General features: G+C 33.2%; 1 protein-coding gene across 1 annotated transcript in view; it reads right to left on the reverse strand.

Moving 5' to 3' along the window:
- CNTN5 (contactin 5) overlaps positions 1-18,470 on the reverse strand; it is a 1,390,102-nt gene extending 1,371,632 nt beyond the window's left edge. The window contains exon 1 of the mRNA XM_058687390.1: positions 17,926-18,470. The gene's annotated coding sequence lies outside the window, so the exon portion shown is untranslated. The remainder of the gene's footprint in view (positions 1-17,925) is intronic.
- Between the last annotated feature and the right edge of the window lie 507 nt (positions 18,471-18,977).

Genomic DNA, 18,977 nt, shown 5'->3' on the forward strand with positions numbered 1-18,977 from the left:
TTAATCTACTGAGCCTCCCAGGTGCCCCAAATTGTCTGATTAAATTAATATAGCTGTATCTGTACATACAAATTTCTTTGGGAAATGAGAATCGCAATAAATTGCAAAAGTTTTCACTTTATCCTTATAAATGAGCTGCTCTGGAAGCCATCTTCAGAACTTCAGACAACTTTTTTAACGTATGCAGTACATTTTTATCACTCATCTCAGGATCATTGCTAGATACAAGTATCAATACCAAAGACACTGTTAGGATAATCATAGCTCCCAGTTTTAAAAGATGAATGAAAGACTATCTGCTAAGTGTTCAGTACTATGTATGATTAATATCAAAGAAGTGATGCTTAGTAACAGACACTGAATTTAATATAACTTCGAGAAAACTCAATGGGGAAATAATCCCCTGAAATCCTTATTTATAAGGAAATAAAATGAGTGCCATTAGTGAGCAGATCCCACTAATAAACACAATGATGAAACTAAGGTAGAGTCTCAAGCAACATGTGATAATAAACTATGCTGCTATCAGGCAAGTGATTATACCAAAAAAAGCCTTCAGCTAGTAGTGGGCACCTACGGAATTCATGCCTTGGCAGGGAGCTCTGTGTGCATATGTACATATGCAAAGGACTATTTGTACCGTTTCTCCAAAATTGTCATTCATCAAATTAGGCCTAATTTGTCATGGTCAAATTAGGGAATTTTAGTCCACAAAAATATTTAAATAATTACTGATTCAGAGCCATCAAAATTAAACTATATCTTATACATAAAATAGCACTGCGCACATTGCCCATAACTGTCATTGAATTCTTTCTGTATGTGTTAAAAACATAAAGAGTGAGGGATGCAATTTACTGCTATTATGTTATTTATTATTAATGAAAGTTTAGATAATAATAACATTTATGTATATCTAACACTACATTTCCTGGACATAATCATATTGAAATTCATACTGAAATCATATTGAAATAATAATGAAAGAACGTGGTAGGATTCATGTATTCTTCAATAAGCACTCGGTGAGTGTCTTATGTGCTTGGTGACGAGAATAAATACTTGAGTAAGATTACCTGCAATGAATTCAGAGGAAGATAGGCAAGGTATGCCAACAAATGAATCAGAAGGAGGAGGAAAGTACGAGAGTAGTATATACAGGGTAGTAGCTTGAACAAAAGTATGATGAGTAGGCTAACTTTTATTTTTAAGACTGGGCCAGCCTGCATTTGTTGTAGGACAAAAGAAGACTATAGAAATGGAGAGAATGAAGATACTAGAGAAATGGCAGAAATATGAAGTATGGAGTCCCTAAAGAAGAGAAAAAAAATAGCTGAAGAAAAGCAGATGTGGGAACAAAAGGTTTTAAGAGGTAAATTTTTGCAGGTAAATTTTGAAATTATAAGAAAAAAGTTCATAGATGGGAAAAGTTCCTTGATGGGAAATACCTACTCCATTAAATACATGAGGTATTGTTCTGAAAATTCAAGGCCAAGGAGGGCCCATGTCTTATTCAGTTTTGTGCTCTCACTGAATAAATGAGAAATTACAAAGAGAGTTTTAGAATTGAGAAGAGTAATTCAAGTTAAAGTTACAGTTCTTTCTCTTTTTTGATATAGTACAGTTTCTCCTAAATTGCTTATCATTATTATTATTATTATTATTATTATGTTATCTGGAAGTGCTTTAGTTACATTTTGCAGTTTCATTTTTTAATTTACAATAAGTTCTCAAATTGTGACTAAAGAAATGTTAATACTTCAGATTGTGATAGCTCTTTCTTTTTTTACCATAAAAGGGAGTGAATGCACACACAATATCTCTATACACAGATCAGCAAAACCATTTAAATAATGGATATTGTGAGACTGATCTATATTCAGAGTAAACTTGATATACTGCTAATAATTAAAATGTGTTCCATATAAATGTCAACTTGCCTTGCACATAGTACACACCAAATAAACCTAGAAGAATCGTCCTCATTTTTTAACTTTTATTTTTACATGATCTCTTAAATTCTTTGTTTTTTCTTTGAATTTTTATAGCTTCTGGTTTTTAAAAACCTTAACTATGTAGAAAAAAACACAGTTAATTGGTAAACATAAGACCTAAAATAATGATCCCAAGTATTATCAAATATCAGGATTACGTTAATTAATCAGGCTAATATAGTATTTATTTCATATCTAATCGGATGTATATAATTATTTTCATGATAACCTTTGTTACAGGAGTTTTTTTCCAAGTCTAATAATTTGTTATGCCTTTAGTTTTTGAGTTTTTATAGTACTTGGAATTCAAAAAAATCATAATATATAGTTTTGGCTCTAGTTACTAAATTATATTTTCTTATTTTCTTTCAAAATGTACATATATTTGCATTATACTGAATCATCTTTTGTCTTTTTCTCTAGCAATTTTTCCTAGCTTGCACCTTGGTATTAGTAGCCCAGCTTCTAAATTCCTATCCTTCTGCTACTGAGCAAATACCTACTGCTAACTGTTCTTAGCAGATTGATTTTATGTTTTTTTTTTGTTTTTTGTTTTTAATTTTTTTTCAACGTTTTTTATTTATTTTTGGGACAGAGAGAGACAGAGCATGAACGGGAGAGGGGCAGAGAGAGAGGGAGACACAGAATCGGAAACAGGCTCCAGGCTCCGAGCCATCAGCCCAGAGCCTGACGCGGGGCTCGAACTCACAGACCGCGAGATCGTGACCTGACTGAAGTCGGATGCTTAACCGACTGCGCCACCCAGGCGCCCCTGATTTTATGTTTTTAAAAATGTGGAAAAGTTGAGGATAAATCCCCTCCATCCCAGTGCCATCCTGAAAAAAACGCATCGTCTCCCTAAAAAATGTTTTGTCTCAAATTGCTGAACAAATTTTAAGTGGTATATAAAATTTACTCGAGTTTTTTTCTTGATTCTCTGAGATACTACATGTTTTTTAAAATATAAAAGTCTCTGAAATCTTTTCATAGAAGTTTAGGAATGCCAAGAAGCAGTCCTTTTAAATATTTTGTAGAGTACTGCTGATTGCTGCAAGCCATCTATTTGTCACCAGGAGGACCACAGAAGCTAATTTAACAATCAGTTTCTTTTCTGTTTTTGGATTCAGTGCTCAGCAGCTAGTGTGAACATTAATCCATCATTTCTCTTATTAAGCAACTGCCCACTATTTTGTAAAATCTCAGAGATGAGAAGACAATTTTAATTGTGCACACTGGAATTTTTGTGATTCTAGTTAGTATTTGTGTGTTTAACAGCTGCAAATTCTCTTTTTCCCTAATTTCAAAAAGACTTCTTGGTCTTCCATTTGCTTTTACTTTTAGTGTTTTCTATTGAGGCAGAAACAATATGATGAACAGCAGCATGGCTTTTCTGAGTTTATCAAATGATGGAAAAAATAAGAATGTGAATCTTTCAGGGCAGTTCGATAGCATTTCCTGTTAATGACAGAGACCTTTTGATTAGAAGAAGAATAGTATCTTAAGATAAAGAAGAAATAAGCACAAGGAATAAAGGAGATAATAGCATACCTCCAGACTTAAATGTACTAAATGACCTGAAAAAGCTTGTAAATGCCTTTAAGCTTTTTGGTATTGAACTCCTCTTCAGGATTTTCCTTCTTTTTCTTTCATTTCCCTAAAACATATTTACAACTCTTTTTATTGCTAATGTTTCAATGACTTTATGGTATTGAGTTTATGAACTCAACTTTTAATCTAGTTATCAAAATATATGCCAGAATGGGAAGAAACATTATATTTTAACTATTATTTTTAACAGCATGATAATTATACTTTATTATTTTGAAGTTTTTATTTAAATCCCAATTAGTTAATATACAGTGTTATTACTATACAATATGGTGATTCAAGACTTCCATACAACACCCACCAATGCTCTTCACTACAAGTGTACTCCTTAATCTCCATCACCTTTTTACCCATTCTCCAACCCACCTCCCCTCCGGTAAACATCAGTTTGTTCTCTGTAGTTGAGTCTGTTTCTTGGTTTGCCTCCTTCTCTTTTTTTCTCCTTTGTTCATTTGTTTTGTTTCTTAAATTCCACATTATGCTTTATTTTAAACTAGATTCCAAAAGAGTTATCTAAGAAAAATTCTTTTAAATATATTGAAAAGATACAGGAAATGTCTTTTCAGCTTTAAATTATTTATTCTTATAATACCTTTGGTATCTAATTATTTTAGCTAGTTGTTAATTTATTGAATTGAAATAAAATTTTATATGATAGCTAGAACTAATAATTAAGTTTATAATTTACTTTAGTTACAGATAGGACATTTCACTTAGTGGTACTTGTGATTTGATTCAATGGTGAAATTCAAACATAATGTATGGTACATCATCTTCCATTAAAAAAATGTTCTTTTTCATTATATATCATCTTACAATGACTTGTAAAAAATATATGTATCTTTCTTTATTTCTTTGTGCTAAGCAGTTTTCATTTTGTGGAATAGCTGAACATTACAAATGATGTATAAAATGAAAAAGATTTGCTCATGTTTCAGAAGTGTTAAAGTAAGTATTGGTTTCGTGTGCATGCCTTTATCTCAAACATTGTTACATGTTCTGAAAGGAGCAAGGCAAATGTAAGCAAGCAAAACTCAGTGAGTCAATTGATAATTTAGATAAAAATAAAAAACAAATTAAGAACCTTCATCACAAATTTTTCAAGCACATACAAGTTTGGTTTCTTCATCACAATTAGGAAAAGAGAACTTAAACAAATAATTTTATGGATGTTGTTAGGTCAGGGACCAAACTTAAACTTACGTGGAAGTATAGTAAGAACACTTGCTAGGGGACCTGGGTGGCTCAGTTGGTTAAGCATCTGACTTCAGCTCAGGTTATGATCTCACAGTTTGTGAGTTTGAGCCCCACATTGAGTTCTGTGCTGACAGCTCAGAGCCTGGAGCCTGCTTCAGATTCTGTGTCTCCTTCTCTCTCTCTCTGCCCCTCTATTGCCTGTGCTCGCTCACTCTCTGTCTCAAACATAAATAAATAAAACTTAAAAAAAACAAACAAAACCAAAAACCCAAACACTTGCTGAGAGCTCATTCTGTGTCATGATGTATCCTAACGCTACTTCTATGTGTTATTTCTCAATTCTGGTATCTCTAAAGCATTATTTTATCTAGAGCATTATACATTAGGAAAAAGGGCTAATTTAATTAAAAAAAATTTCACTTGTTTATGTTGGGCCACCAGGGTGGCTCAGTCGATTGAGGATCCAGCTCTTGATCAAGTCCAGATATCACAGTTCATGGGCCTGCTTGTTCTTTCTCCTCCCTTCCTCTCTTTTCCCCTCCTCCGCTCGTTCTCTCTCCCTCTCTCTTTCTCTCTCTCCTCTCACTCCCCCAATAAATAAACATTTTTAAAAATCTACTTGTGGGGCGCCTGGGTGGCTCAGTCAGTTAAGCAACTGACTTCGGCTCAGGTCATGATCTCACGGTTCGTGGGTTCGAGCCCCACATTGGGCTCTGTGCTGACAGCTCAGAGCCTGGAGCCTGCTTCAGATTCTGTGTCTCCCTCTCTCTGTGCCCCTCCCCCACTTGTGCTCTGTCTCCCTCTCTCAAAAATAAATAAAATGTAAAAAAAAAATAAAAATCTACTTGTTTATGTTATGCAAAGTAGTTTATAAAAGAAATGGCATGACCAGGTCTGAATCTTTGAAAGATTATTCCATCATAATGGCTGACATGTTGGAGAACAGAAGGAAAGAAACAAAGCTGGAGATGTTATTCTACTGAAAGATGTCCTGAACCAGTGTTGTAAGATTTAGAAGGCTGGTTTGAATGTGAGAGGATTCATTTATCCAGAATCTTTTCTTTGCTTGAAGCCTTTTCTGCTCTACCCACGTAGAACTGTCTGTCTTCTCTTTTTCATACCCCAACTGGATCTTTTGCATTGGAGGGGAAACAAAATGATGTTACTTATACAAATATTTCTTGCTTTTCACAATGTGCTTTCCTAGAAAATTGAGCAATGCCTCAAAACATTTGTAATTGACTTCCTGCTGCCATTTGTTTTTTGGTTTCAGTTAGTATGTAAAGGAAATAAAAAAAAATCAACTTAATAGAGTTAAATTGGGGATTGGTAGTAATGTAAGACTAAGAAATATTTTAAAAACATGTGAAAATATTCAAAATATGGATAGACAGACATTCTAAAACACTGTTGGTGGAAGTGTTAACTGGAATCATCCCTGTGGAGATTAATTTGGCAGTAAAACTAAAATTTTAAATGCACATTCTCAATTACCTGGGAATTTTGCTTCTAGATCTACTTACACTTATGTAAAAATGCATATAAGAATTTTTATTTCACATTTGTCTTTGCATATAAAAATAAATTGATAAATGATTTTAGGAGAAGGATTATGTATATAAATTATACTCTATCTTCATCATGACATAGTCTACAGTGTTCAAAAATTATGTACCTTTTGAATTGTTATGTAGGCACCCAAAATTATTTTATGAATAAAAAAGATACAACATTTTTTGGAAGGGTGCATGTAAATAATCCTGTTGATGATGGCTTCTAGTTCTGCACTTCTACCCCTGAAGCACAGAACTAGAAGAAATTTTAGGGCAGAGATTCAGCTTTCATTATATTCTTTTTATAATGCTCATTGTCAACTCAATAATGTTAGGATAAAAAACAGATGATGACAACAGTATTCACTTGATCAAGATTCTGACTTGTGAGAGCTGTTTATCATATGGTCACCAGACTGACAATACCCCAACAGAACAGATCATTTGTAACGTCACAAAAAGTATGTTAGGATTATATTTGAAGTCATTCTCAGCATTCCACTTTTTATCAATGATGAGTTGGAAAAAAATTATAATTATCTTTTGTTATTGGAAAATAATTCCTCTACAAAACTATGCCTCTTTAAATTAATCCTTAAAACAGTGTATTATTTTTACCAAGGAGAAAAAAGCTAGGTAAGAAGATATATTTATTTGTCATTTGAGTTTTCTTCTTGCTCATTCAAGAAAACTTGAATTACCCTAATGTGTTTGAAATATAAGGCTACAAGAAACTAACAATAATTTCTTCATATAAAAAAGAAATTGAACTGAGACCATTTACACAAACATTAACTACGGACAAACACTTAACCTAACAGAGATTACCTTTAGAAAGGTAGTTAATATGAAGTTAGATCAAGATAGTTGTCTTAACTTTTAAACATGTATTGAAGTTCTCATATGTAGGAGACATCTGATCATGCAGAATATCTAAAGAGAAGTAATATGTATGAGAATGAGAACACAAAGTCATTTCTTTCTTCTAAATTAATGTTTATCAAGGCAACTATATATATATATATATATATTTTTTTTTTTTTTAACGTTTATTTATTTTTGAGACAGACAGAGACAGAGCATGAACGGGGGAGGAGCAGAGAGAGAGGGAGACACAGAATCAGAAGCAGGCTCCAGGCTCTGAGCCATCAGCCCAGAGCCCGACGCGGGGCTCGAACTCACGCACCGTGAGATCGTGACCTGAGCTGAAGTCGGACGCTTAACCGACTGAGCCACCCAGGCGCCCCTAGGCAACTATATATTTTTGAATAAATGGCATTTCAAGATTCAATCTGACAAAATCAACCACGCATTTATATCTAAAGCCTATTATCTTATAAAACAAACACACGCAGAAAAGATAAAAAGACATCTTTGCTTCAGGTGAAATAGCACCTCAGGCCATTTTTTTAAAGTATCTAATGATATGAATACTTATTTAATCATTTCCTCATAAAATGGTGTGAAATTCCTTTCTATCAGCTCCCTCTCCTGTCTGCTTTGTGGCTTTCTCCACCTTCCTATTTTTCCTCAATAAGCAGTATAGTCTTAATATTCTTTTTTTGAAAGAGACTTTTTTTGTGTGTGAGATTTGATTCTTCCAATCTTTGCATTGTATTGAATTTTCTGCAATAGTAGAATAATCAGCAAACATTTAAGGAAGATGTTGATTGGCTGTACAAATACAAAGCATAGAGAGGCACATAATTCACCATATTAAACACAAACTGTGTTTACTTAATAATTTTATTGTCATAGTAGCCAAGCCAGAATCTAATTATATACTTAAATATCATTTGTAGAAAAAAATCTGTAAGATATTTGCAAACTAAAATGAAATCATTTGTTTGCATTAAAATCTATTGACAATTTGCTATTTAAAAGATTTCAGTTTCTATTTGTTTTTAACATAATATTTGCAGCATGAGCTACTTTCATAAAATTATTTTTTAAGTAACAAAACATGTACTAAAATTGAAAGAAGAAAATACTCAGAGGAACACAGTATTTGCAAATGAATATATCCTATACCATTTTGCAATTACATGGGATTCAAAGACAATATCTGAACATCTCCTCTCCATCTCCAAAATAGAATCAATGCTCTAAATAATTCTATAAAAGAACATTAAATACTTCCTTTAACAGACAAAGCAAAAACACAATGTAATAAAAAGACCCCAGCCAGTAATCTCTTTCAATACATGCAAGTAAAATTAAGACCATAAAAGGAAAATAAAACATCTCCATATCAATAAAATAAGTGATTTTCCTCATATTTGGAAAACTGGACCGATTGTGCCGATGTGTATTTATACAAAATTTATATTACTTTTCTGTCTTCAAATATTTTTTGAACCTAAGCATTAAAAAAACAAATTTGTAAGCAATTGCACCTAAAGATATGAAGGAAATAATCTTGACTCCTGAAACCATTCTTGTTTCCTTCTTATAAAAACAAAACAAACAAAAAACCTGTAAAACAGTAGTTAATATCATTCTTTTACAAGTAAAGAAACAGAAGCTTAGAAAAGTTTCTGTATTTCTCGGGGAACCACATAGGGAAGCTGTTGGATCAGGAGGAAATCTGGGTAGTACGAAGTCCATGCTTTTTCCATGGCCTCTCCAGGCGCTATGAATGCAATGTCTTGTCTCATTATATCTGTTTGGTGGAATCTATCCTAGACTAAGCTGTCAACACCAACAGTTTTGTTTCTTTCAACTTTTGTCTATATCAAAATCTCATAACTCACATAGGGGCCATTAAATTACAGTGTATCAAAACCCCCCAAAATATCCTTTAAGTTTATTGATTTTAACTCTCTTAAGAGGATAATAAACTGAGGAAGTGATGTGCCCAAGTCACAGCTACGTGCAAAACTGGGGCTGACCCTCATCTTAAATGCCATCTAATCTTGAAATGAACGATTAGCCTCTTGTTTTTGATAAAATCCCAATACTTTACATGTCTCTCAGAATCCCTTACATCTCATTCGATGTATTTTAACTTCTCTCTTTGCATTAGAGTTTTTTCTTTACATTAGTTAATTTTCCTACTTCCTTTTACATATTCATCTTCTTTCTGCCTGTCTTTCCACCAACTGAAAAGAGTCTTTACCCAATCCATAACTGAAATTTCCGCCAAATCTTAGTACTTCTTAGTACAAAATCTTATTTTGTCTGGGAATTCAGTTTAATCCATCCACACAATGACTATTTCTGTTCCTCCAATGTCTTCAGAATGTGTGACTAATATCTCAATAATTATGTTTACTAGTACATTTTCTTAAGTTTCTTATCAAGTTGTGTCCGAACTGACAATTTTCCACCTCTCACTTGCTGAGATCAAACCTCTCACTTGCTTTGGATTGCCAAAAATAAGTGGCTTTGTGTATACTAATTTTATAAGAAATGTCTTTCTAAATAAGTTAATTTAATAAAAGAGAAGATATATAGAATAATCTTTAAATACCCATGGTCCATACATCTCAATATTGTTTTCTACAATTAGGATAGACAGACAACTTAAAGCTTATATCTTACATAAATACATATTGGAGTGAAAACAAGTTTTCTTCCCAGACTTTTTTGATGTTTCTACCACTGTCATTTTTGTTATTGAGAGGTAGATTGTTTAATTTTATATTAATATTATCACAACTGCATGACAGTTGTTATCTTAATTTTGCATATAAAGAAAGGTTAAGTAAGTCTTCTAAAATTAAACAGCTAACAAGTTGTGGAACCAAGACTGAACTCTAAAATTCAAACACCAAGTCCCTTAATCCATTCTGCCCTCCCTATGTTAGATATATTATTATAATGATCAAAATAATATTTACTACTGTTCTGACACCTCTATTACTATTAGTATTGCTATCTGGAAGGGACTGTGTAAGTAAAGCTGTATTAGCTTTGCAGTTAACCTAACCCCTTAAAATATGGTTTACCATCACCATTAATATTCTATACTTAATCATAGAAAGAAATAAAGCTTATTTATTATCACATGTAAGAAATGTATCTTTTCACAGCATCTAAGCATGCCACATTCATTTTACCTAAGATGCAATTCTATCATCAGAGCCTGGATGGTTCTAAGATACTAAAGTTAGCACTATAATGAGATGTAGAAAAACACAGCATTCATTTAAAGTGGTTAGGTGAGTCTTGGAATCAAAGTTACTTCAAAATAACTTAGGCAGTAGGAAGTAAATGCAGCAATTAGAGAGCTAGCATAAAATACTCCAAGCTGGAAAGACTCAGTAGGAGAAAACTAACAGTAGTCTCCAAAAGGAGAACACTTTGAATATTTGCATCTTAGCTGTATACAGTGCTATCACTGTACATTTTACATTGAACCACATTTACCCTATGTGCTTATTTCCTCCACCAGCTCATAAACTATTTATTCCCCTTTATATTCTTACTTAACTACAACTGCACACACTAGACCATTTGAGTGAGTGAAACGATGTAGAAATTGCTTTAAACTTGAAAGAATTGTCTCTTTATTAATGCTACACATTAAAGCATATACTAACAAGACCACCTTAAAAAATGAGAAACAAATATAGTCATAACTTTTTAAACACAGTTAATGTGGTAGATTTTCATAAAATCAGTTATGGATCATTTAACTTAAATCTTAACCATTCCTTCTTACTAAGGTTACTGTTTTTGGAAAATACTGAAGAATTCAAAATAAGTTGTAGGTAAGTAAATATCCAAAGAAAGTAAAAATTCAAAGAATATTAAGGACCACTTATTCATTGGACTTAGAGAATATATTTTATATTTTCTACTAATTATTTGCAAAATCTGGCAATATGCATAGGGTAAAAAAAATTCAGATTAGATATTATTTTAGCCATTGTCTTTCACTTCATCTTTACTATATTTGTCACCTTTAAATATTCAGTATTTAAAGTAAATGAGAGTCTTAAAATATGAAGTCAGCCCATATGGACATACAAAAATTCTCTTGTCATACGTGACAATGAAAGATTTGAGAGACAATGTTGTACCATAAACCTAGCAATGTATAATCACTTGAGTTGCACTATGCTCATATTATAGTTTACCCTCGGTTCTACCATAGAATTTTTTAGCTCGTGGTCTATACATCTCAATATTGCTTTCCACAATTAGGGCAGCATTGTGCCTCATGCAAAAACAGAATATTTTGGTAGATAACTTAAAGCTTATAACCTACAATACATATTGCAGTGAAAACTAACTTTCTTCCCAGGCTTAAGTGTTTAAATAATTACATCACATTATTAAAATTAAGCATAGATGAAATTTGGTTCAGACACAGTGATAAACTAAATACTATTACAGACTCAAATGTGTTCTGTATTAACTTCCTTTAGTATTACAGCAGTAAAACTAGAGTTTTTATACAAGTTGATATTTTAATTCTAAAACTCAGAGGAATGGTACCTATTTCTAGAGACTCATTTTCTGCTTTGCATTTTATTAAATTCTCCAAAATCATTACTATCCTATGGAAGCTCATGATTTAAATTTTATCCAAACTTGTCAATACACAGGAACATTTTCTTAGCCACATTTCTCGTTGGCTTTCTATTTCATTTTAGTGTGTCATTAAACACGTATTACTGAAAGAACCACAAACAAATAAACAAAAAACTAAAAAACTGCCAATTCAGGAAAAAAAAAGTTTTAACCAAAAAAATATACAGTCCTTTATAAATATATGGTGGAAAAGTGTCTCTTGTGTTTCTTTTCTTACTTGAATTTCCAGGTTTCTTAATTGATACTGTCAAAAGCCTCCTATTTAACTGTTGAGTACACACTAAGTTCATTTGAAAAACTTTATATCCAGCAATTACATTGGCTAGACATTCAGTTCTTGGTTAAAAGAATGTGGGTATAGCTGTTTCCTCTTAGTTAACATATTTCAATTTTAAATTTTCTAATCTTAAAAGACAATGTTTTACAAGTATACTATGTAGTAATCTTGACTTAAAAGATATAAAACTAATTAATATTTTCATAGCAAAATAAAAGGTATAAACTATAAAAAGCTCTGACCAAGAAATAAAAAAAATAGGGTTCTAATTCTATTTTTTCCATTAAATGTAATGTTGAACAGAGCACTTCACCTGTTTATATCTGTTTGTTACTCTTTGTGGTAATACGTATGCACTCTGTAAGGCTCCTTCTAATACTAAATGATATTATTTTGTCACTGTTCCCTAAATGTCCTGATAATCTAATTATCATTAGTGACCTATGATATCTGTGGTTATTTTTAATGAGATGGTTATTTTAACATTAGAAACTCATTCACTAGCTCATATATTGCCATTAGAATAATGGCATTGAAAGAGGAAGAGTACTGAATTATGAAATTTAAGGTTTCAATTCTATTACAAATGATATGACTTTTGAAGTTCCTATTATAAAATATACCCAAAATTAGAAAAATTAATGATCACTAGCAAATTGTTTTATTAATTTTTGAATATAAGACATGAGATTAGTCTGTATCTTTTGGAGAAGAATATGAAGAGGAAAGTTTCAAACCAACACAATAAAGCAAAACATAAAATCTAACTAAGATTCAATATGAGACCTTTTCTAATGATTTCAGAAATATTTGAGGGCAATTAAATTTGTTTAGAAGCACAGGAAACAATTTCACATTAATGATCATGAAATACCAATTGAATAAAAATTTATTTCTAGAAAACAAGAAGTCTTTTTTAACTTCCTACTGTCACTCATCTGTATCCTCCAGTTACTATTCAACTTAATTCCAGAAATTTCATCTAATTCTGTCATTTCCGAGACTATAAAATACAGTATCTCAGCAAATATGACATAATTGAAAAGTGAATTCTTATATAAAATTGAAATGGGAGAACCCAGGAGGATTAAAATAATATTTACATTTGGTTTATATAATGTTTGGTTTAGCTTCAGAAAAGTTCTTTAACACTTTTAAATAAGAAATTAAATATTTGAGAAAATAAAGATGAAAATTTATATGCATACAAGTAAATTTTTCACCCAATAAATATACCATTTCTCTACCAGTTTTTTCATAAATATAAACTTGTGGAGCCAGTGAAATCTTCCTTAAAATATATTTAAAAATATGTTTATGGATCCAGACACATTATAACTATAATTATCCTGTTATAATATCTTTTTCTTCCAATATTATGTCTATCAATAGGAAGAGAATTTTAATTCACCTTTCATCACCTAAGTGACCAGCAAAATTTCCCTTCCTAAGCTCCATATGCTACAGTTACTACTGGATGACAATGGAAGATGAAATCATCTTGAGCATTTAACAGCTATAATGATAAGATAGAATGATAAGGAGCAGATTCCTATCCCAGGCCGATAAAATCTTTATGTATATAATTACACTTATCCTATTGATGGTCGCAAAAGAATTTTTGATAACTCATAAATAAAATACATTGATTTTCCTCCTTGCCCAGATATACAATTGCTTAAATTCTGGATAATGTTCACATTAGCTACTTTAACACTTAAGCATGGACATATTTTAGAACAAAGACACAAACTATAAAGGAATGTTTGCAGGAAGGCTCATACCACTATGTTAATACTTTATTTTCTATCAAGAGCTCAACTTTTTTTCACGTTTATAAGTATAGGGAATACTTGGAATCTTGACAGATATGAGGAAAATGGGCAAGTCCTGCTGGATCATGTAAGAGAAATCCACTTGCTAAAAATGCATAAAAGTGGTATCCACAAGGAAGCAAGTTATTTAGGTCATTATGGATTTTTAGGGAACCACTGAGAAGACAAAAAAAATCCATTTTACAACTGTATTGTCAAATGCATCCATTTTTGGAATTGTTTAAAAATGACAATGGTCACAAGGGATTCCAGCTTAAAGAACACATGCTCTCTAAAGTTTCTTGAGAATGACAGTTCTCACACTATTTTATATTAGATTAAGAAATGGTGGATTTATTGATTTTTTTTGATGTCCATGAAAAGACAGAACTTTGATTTCCTTCCCAGGATTACTTTATGGGCTATTTCTAGGGTTCTATTTCCTTATAAAACTGAGAAGAAGAGCTTCCATACTTTGGCTGGCTTTAAGTCTTATGAACTGATGTTTCAGAGTCAAAAATACAATATCTAACAATGTGGAATATGATGTGAAAGACTTGTGTTTTAATTTAAGGGGTTGATGTGGATAAAAATGCTCTCTTTGGATTATACATATGTTTATAATAGATAAAACATGAATGAAGTTAATACATGGTCTGATATCAAGTTCATGAGGTATAATTTAATACTGACAAATAACTTTGATGAAATAATTTAACTGCAAAACCTTATCTTCCTAGAAGGTAAATATATACAATAAAGCAGTTTAAAAATTCCTCTCATATTCAGTGTATCAATGAAACACTACCAAATTTGTTTTATTCATTCTTAATGAAAATAATTAACTAAAAGAATGTCCAAGAGTTTAAGAAAAATATTAACTGATACTATGCTGCTTATCAGAAATCTTCTAACATTATACATTTGGATATCAAAAAATCATAAAAGGAGAAATTAATTGGGCATAGGTAGGGATATTGGACATAGCTCTTAAATAGTTTTTATTCCTAAATATTATATTAAGGGATTTTATATTACTCATTACTTTTTAAAATGCACCATTCTCTAATGTGGAATTATTGATCACAAATGCTCAGAAAATAGACCTCGGCAAACATTCTACTGCTTTGAGCTTCCGACCAGCCTCTTTCCTGCTATAAAGTGCTAAGAAGTTCATGTGACATATTAGCACAGCCTTATAACACCAATCTAAGAAAATATCTTGTCAGAAATACACACCTCTTATTTTATGTTTGTATCTTCAGCAATAAAAAAAGGAGTAAATAAATCTGAGATCTTGAAGTCAGAGTTTTAAGTTGCCAAATTATATAAACATATGGACACATTCAAATTAAGATAAAATTTCCAATCTCTTAACAAAATTTTAAGAAAACATATATTTTAAAAAGCAGACAATTCAAAGACTATGTAGCTAAGCAAAATATGTATGATAGGATGGATTAAGCAAAAAACGACATTTTAAACATCTTGGCCCCATAAAATCCTAAATTGGATGGGGAATCACTAAATGCTGCTATAAAACTTGTGTTAGTAATGGAACTTAAATGTAGTCAAATCATCTTTACACTATTAAAGCCATCTAGGCAAATTTTTTAATTTCATAAAATATGCCTTTTGTTTTCTCTAGGAGTTAAGACAAACTCCAAAATAACTTGGGCAGCATAGCAACCCCTTCCTTTCTTCATCTGGAGAGCCCTCTACCCTTTACTGACACCCTCTGGTCCTTATTACCAAATCAGTTTTGAGATTAAACCACACTCTAATCTCTAATCTAAAGGTGCTAAAGGTCTTCTAAACTGTTAAATAAAAAATATATTTATAGAACTATATTTTAGCCAAACCTGTTCCATTTTAACAAACAGTTCTCAGTTGGACCCATACAATTGAAGTAAACGTGCACAAGCAACTAATTTTTAATAGCCTATGTGTGTTCACTGTTTGATTTTAGCTAATCTTCCTAACCTACTAAAGATTTATTTACCACTTAATAGTTGAAGGGTTGCTCTGATAGGGAAACTTTAAGGTATTTCAGCAGTCCATTAAAAAATTCCACAATTGTACTTTCCCAGATCTATTTCTAAACATACTGTGGTGTACATTTGCCTCACAATTTACAAAGTCTGGCATTTAGTTAATCTATCAGGGTAAATATTCTTTTTTCTAACTTTGAGAATTCTGTCTATTCAACTGTGTATGCAATCAAAGAAGAAATTAAAATGTTTTTCTCCTCATTCCTTAGTTTTCAGAAGTTTTAAGCTTTAGAAAAATGTAAAGAGTGCACCAACCCCTGCACAAAAACCTTGACACTTTATATTGTAATAAACATTCACTGATTTTCTATTTCAAATATGCTTTAATATCATCTCACCACAGTCCACTTGTTATTTTTCAAATTCTATTTCGTTATTTATGGCACATTTCCTTTTTTTGACTTGTAACTTTGCATTTTGTGTTTTTTTTCTCTCACTAAACTTAGTTGGTCTTTGTATGTAATATCTTTAATTTTTAAGCACTTGCTTTATGTCACATATTCTTACACAGTCATATTGTTTTGGAGTTTCTTTAGAGTTGCGTCAGAGGAAACATATACCTATCAAGTTTGAGACTCAATATACTGGTCCACATACAACTCATGTGAGTATGCAGTAGGAAAATATACAAAGAAACATTTGTGAGTTGCTTAAAATTGACTACAGGCCCTTTGAAAAAAATAATGACCTCATCATTAGTAATTCTTTTATGTTTAGGATCACAGTATCAATCATGATGAACTCCTTCTAGCTTGCTATGATAGTCCTAAGTATTTCTGTAGCTCTGTTACAGTTCAATAGTAATCAATTATACCTTCACTAATTTTTTTAAAATCGACCCACTATTTATTTGTCTGTGTTTTTTAATGTTAGTATCCTAATGAATATCTATTTCTTTCATCCTTATTTCCCCAGGTAAAATTGAGAATCAAGGTGGAGGTATGGTGTCTCTAAATTATTTTATCTTTTCAATTAGAAAAAAATACAGATGGATTGAATATAGGTAAGGCATTTCACATATGACAGTTTAAAAGTTTTCTGCTTCCAAATCTGCATTTAAATTACGTGACTGTATTGTATTTTTCACGCTAAAGAGGTAATAAAATTTTTAAATAAAACAATTCTAAAATATTTATTGGATCCTTGTTTTTCCAAAAAAAAAGTTAATTAAAAAATTTTGAGATTGTCAGAGTAATTCTCAGCCTATTCTACACCATGTTCATATTTATGCAAATTACTATTCTCTTCCACTTGTCAATAAAAAGCTTAATAAGGATGTCTGAACATATTTTTATTTTCTTAAAAAAATCTGTCTCATTCCCCTACATGACATTTAGAAAACACCGCAGCATAACTCAAGACACTGTTTTTCCTTGGTCTCTCTAACTTTATAGAACTCCACTTAGAGAGCATCCCTCCTGAATTTTAACAAGTTATTGCACTGCCAGGTGCCCAGTCATTGGGCTCTCTTCCCACAAACACAGGGCTCAGTCGTGAGACATACATTCAGTATCTGAGAACCACATCCTATTTTCTGAGCATTTACCCTCTTTTGCAGAAAATTCTTCCCCTCACCTGGCATTCATTACCTTACCGTTTACTTGCAGGAATTGTTTACTCTTATTTTGGATGACATTATGAGATACACAAATAGGTTATATTCACTCAATGCTTCAACTTTTCTGACATAAAATTTCAGCAAAGAAAAAAACAGCATGTTTGAGGGGAAAAAAAACCACAACTCTTTACGTTACAGTTTTTAAATTCTGGCAATATGGCAAGAAAAGATGGCTTTGCAGAAGGGAGTGTGTCAAAAATCGTTAAGTGCCTGGGAGATGAAGTGCATAATCACAGAAAGCAGTCCCTGGCAAAGGAATGCCTGCCACTTACCAATGAGATGCCAGACTCCCCTGTCCTTCCTCTGTGACTCTCAATTCCTGTCTGCCATCCTCCTGCCCATCAACACAGTTCAGATAGAGCAGTTCCTTGAGTCCAGTCAGCCTGTGGCAGGAGAGAATTGCGGAGTTTTTAATCATTCAGAGGAAATCCTCCAGCTTGCCCTGCTTCTCCCTGAAGAGGGGACCCAGGTAACTCATCCTTTCCGCCCCGAGCTTTAATGGCACTTTGGCTGCCGCCTCCTCGCAGTTCCGCGCCCCCACTCCGGAGTTGGTTATATCGGGAAGTAGGTGCGGCGCCTCCTCAGGCTGGTACGTTTGGGGCTCGCGTGTTTTCCTCCAATGCGTCCGCGCGCCCCGCGCCCCGCGCCTCTGACTGGCTGTGTCCTTCCCGGAGCGGTCCCTCGCCCCTCCCCGCTCGCCCGCGCTGTCGCTGTCGCCCGCGCCCTGCGCCTCACTGCCTCTCGCTGAGAAGGTTCATTTAGCATGTCCCCGGGCTGAAAGGTCTGTTTGCTTCCAAAGGGTTTTATATGTTTCTCTACTCGTCTCACTAGTCAACCGCTATTTCCCTTCGCGCCGAAGTGCGGAGGGCTTCCCCTCCCCCCAACCTGCTTTTCTGCGCCGCAACCTTTCCGAATTCAACATTCATAGATTACAGAGCGATCGTGTTGGCTGGTGACTGCTCAGGAGATCTCAGACGAGAATTCCCTCCTCTGCTCGCTGGCCGCTGTCTGCTTTCGGATTCCCACTCGGTCGCTCCTACCCCAGACAGCAGCGGCACGGACCGAGGCCCGCTGCTACTGGACTTTGTACTTTGGAGAATGTCCCTAGGTCCTGACCGGGAAGCGCTTCTCTTTGTTCGCACACTTACGAGTTTTATCTCAGGACGGTTAGGCTCTGTGACTGTTATTATTTCTCCTTGGTTGCCCCCCCCCGCCCCCCCCCCCCGCGTCAGTCCTGAGTAACCTAGGGAAATAGTCGGCTTAGTCTCAGACAGCGGCCCTTTTTTTTTTTCCTGAAATTTTATATCACAATGGATGTAGTTGG

This window comes from Neofelis nebulosa, chromosome 10 (assembly GCF_028018385.1).
Source record: "Neofelis nebulosa isolate mNeoNeb1 chromosome 10, mNeoNeb1.pri, whole genome shotgun sequence".
Classification (NCBI taxonomy): domain Eukaryota; kingdom Metazoa; phylum Chordata; class Mammalia; order Carnivora; family Felidae; genus Neofelis; species Neofelis nebulosa.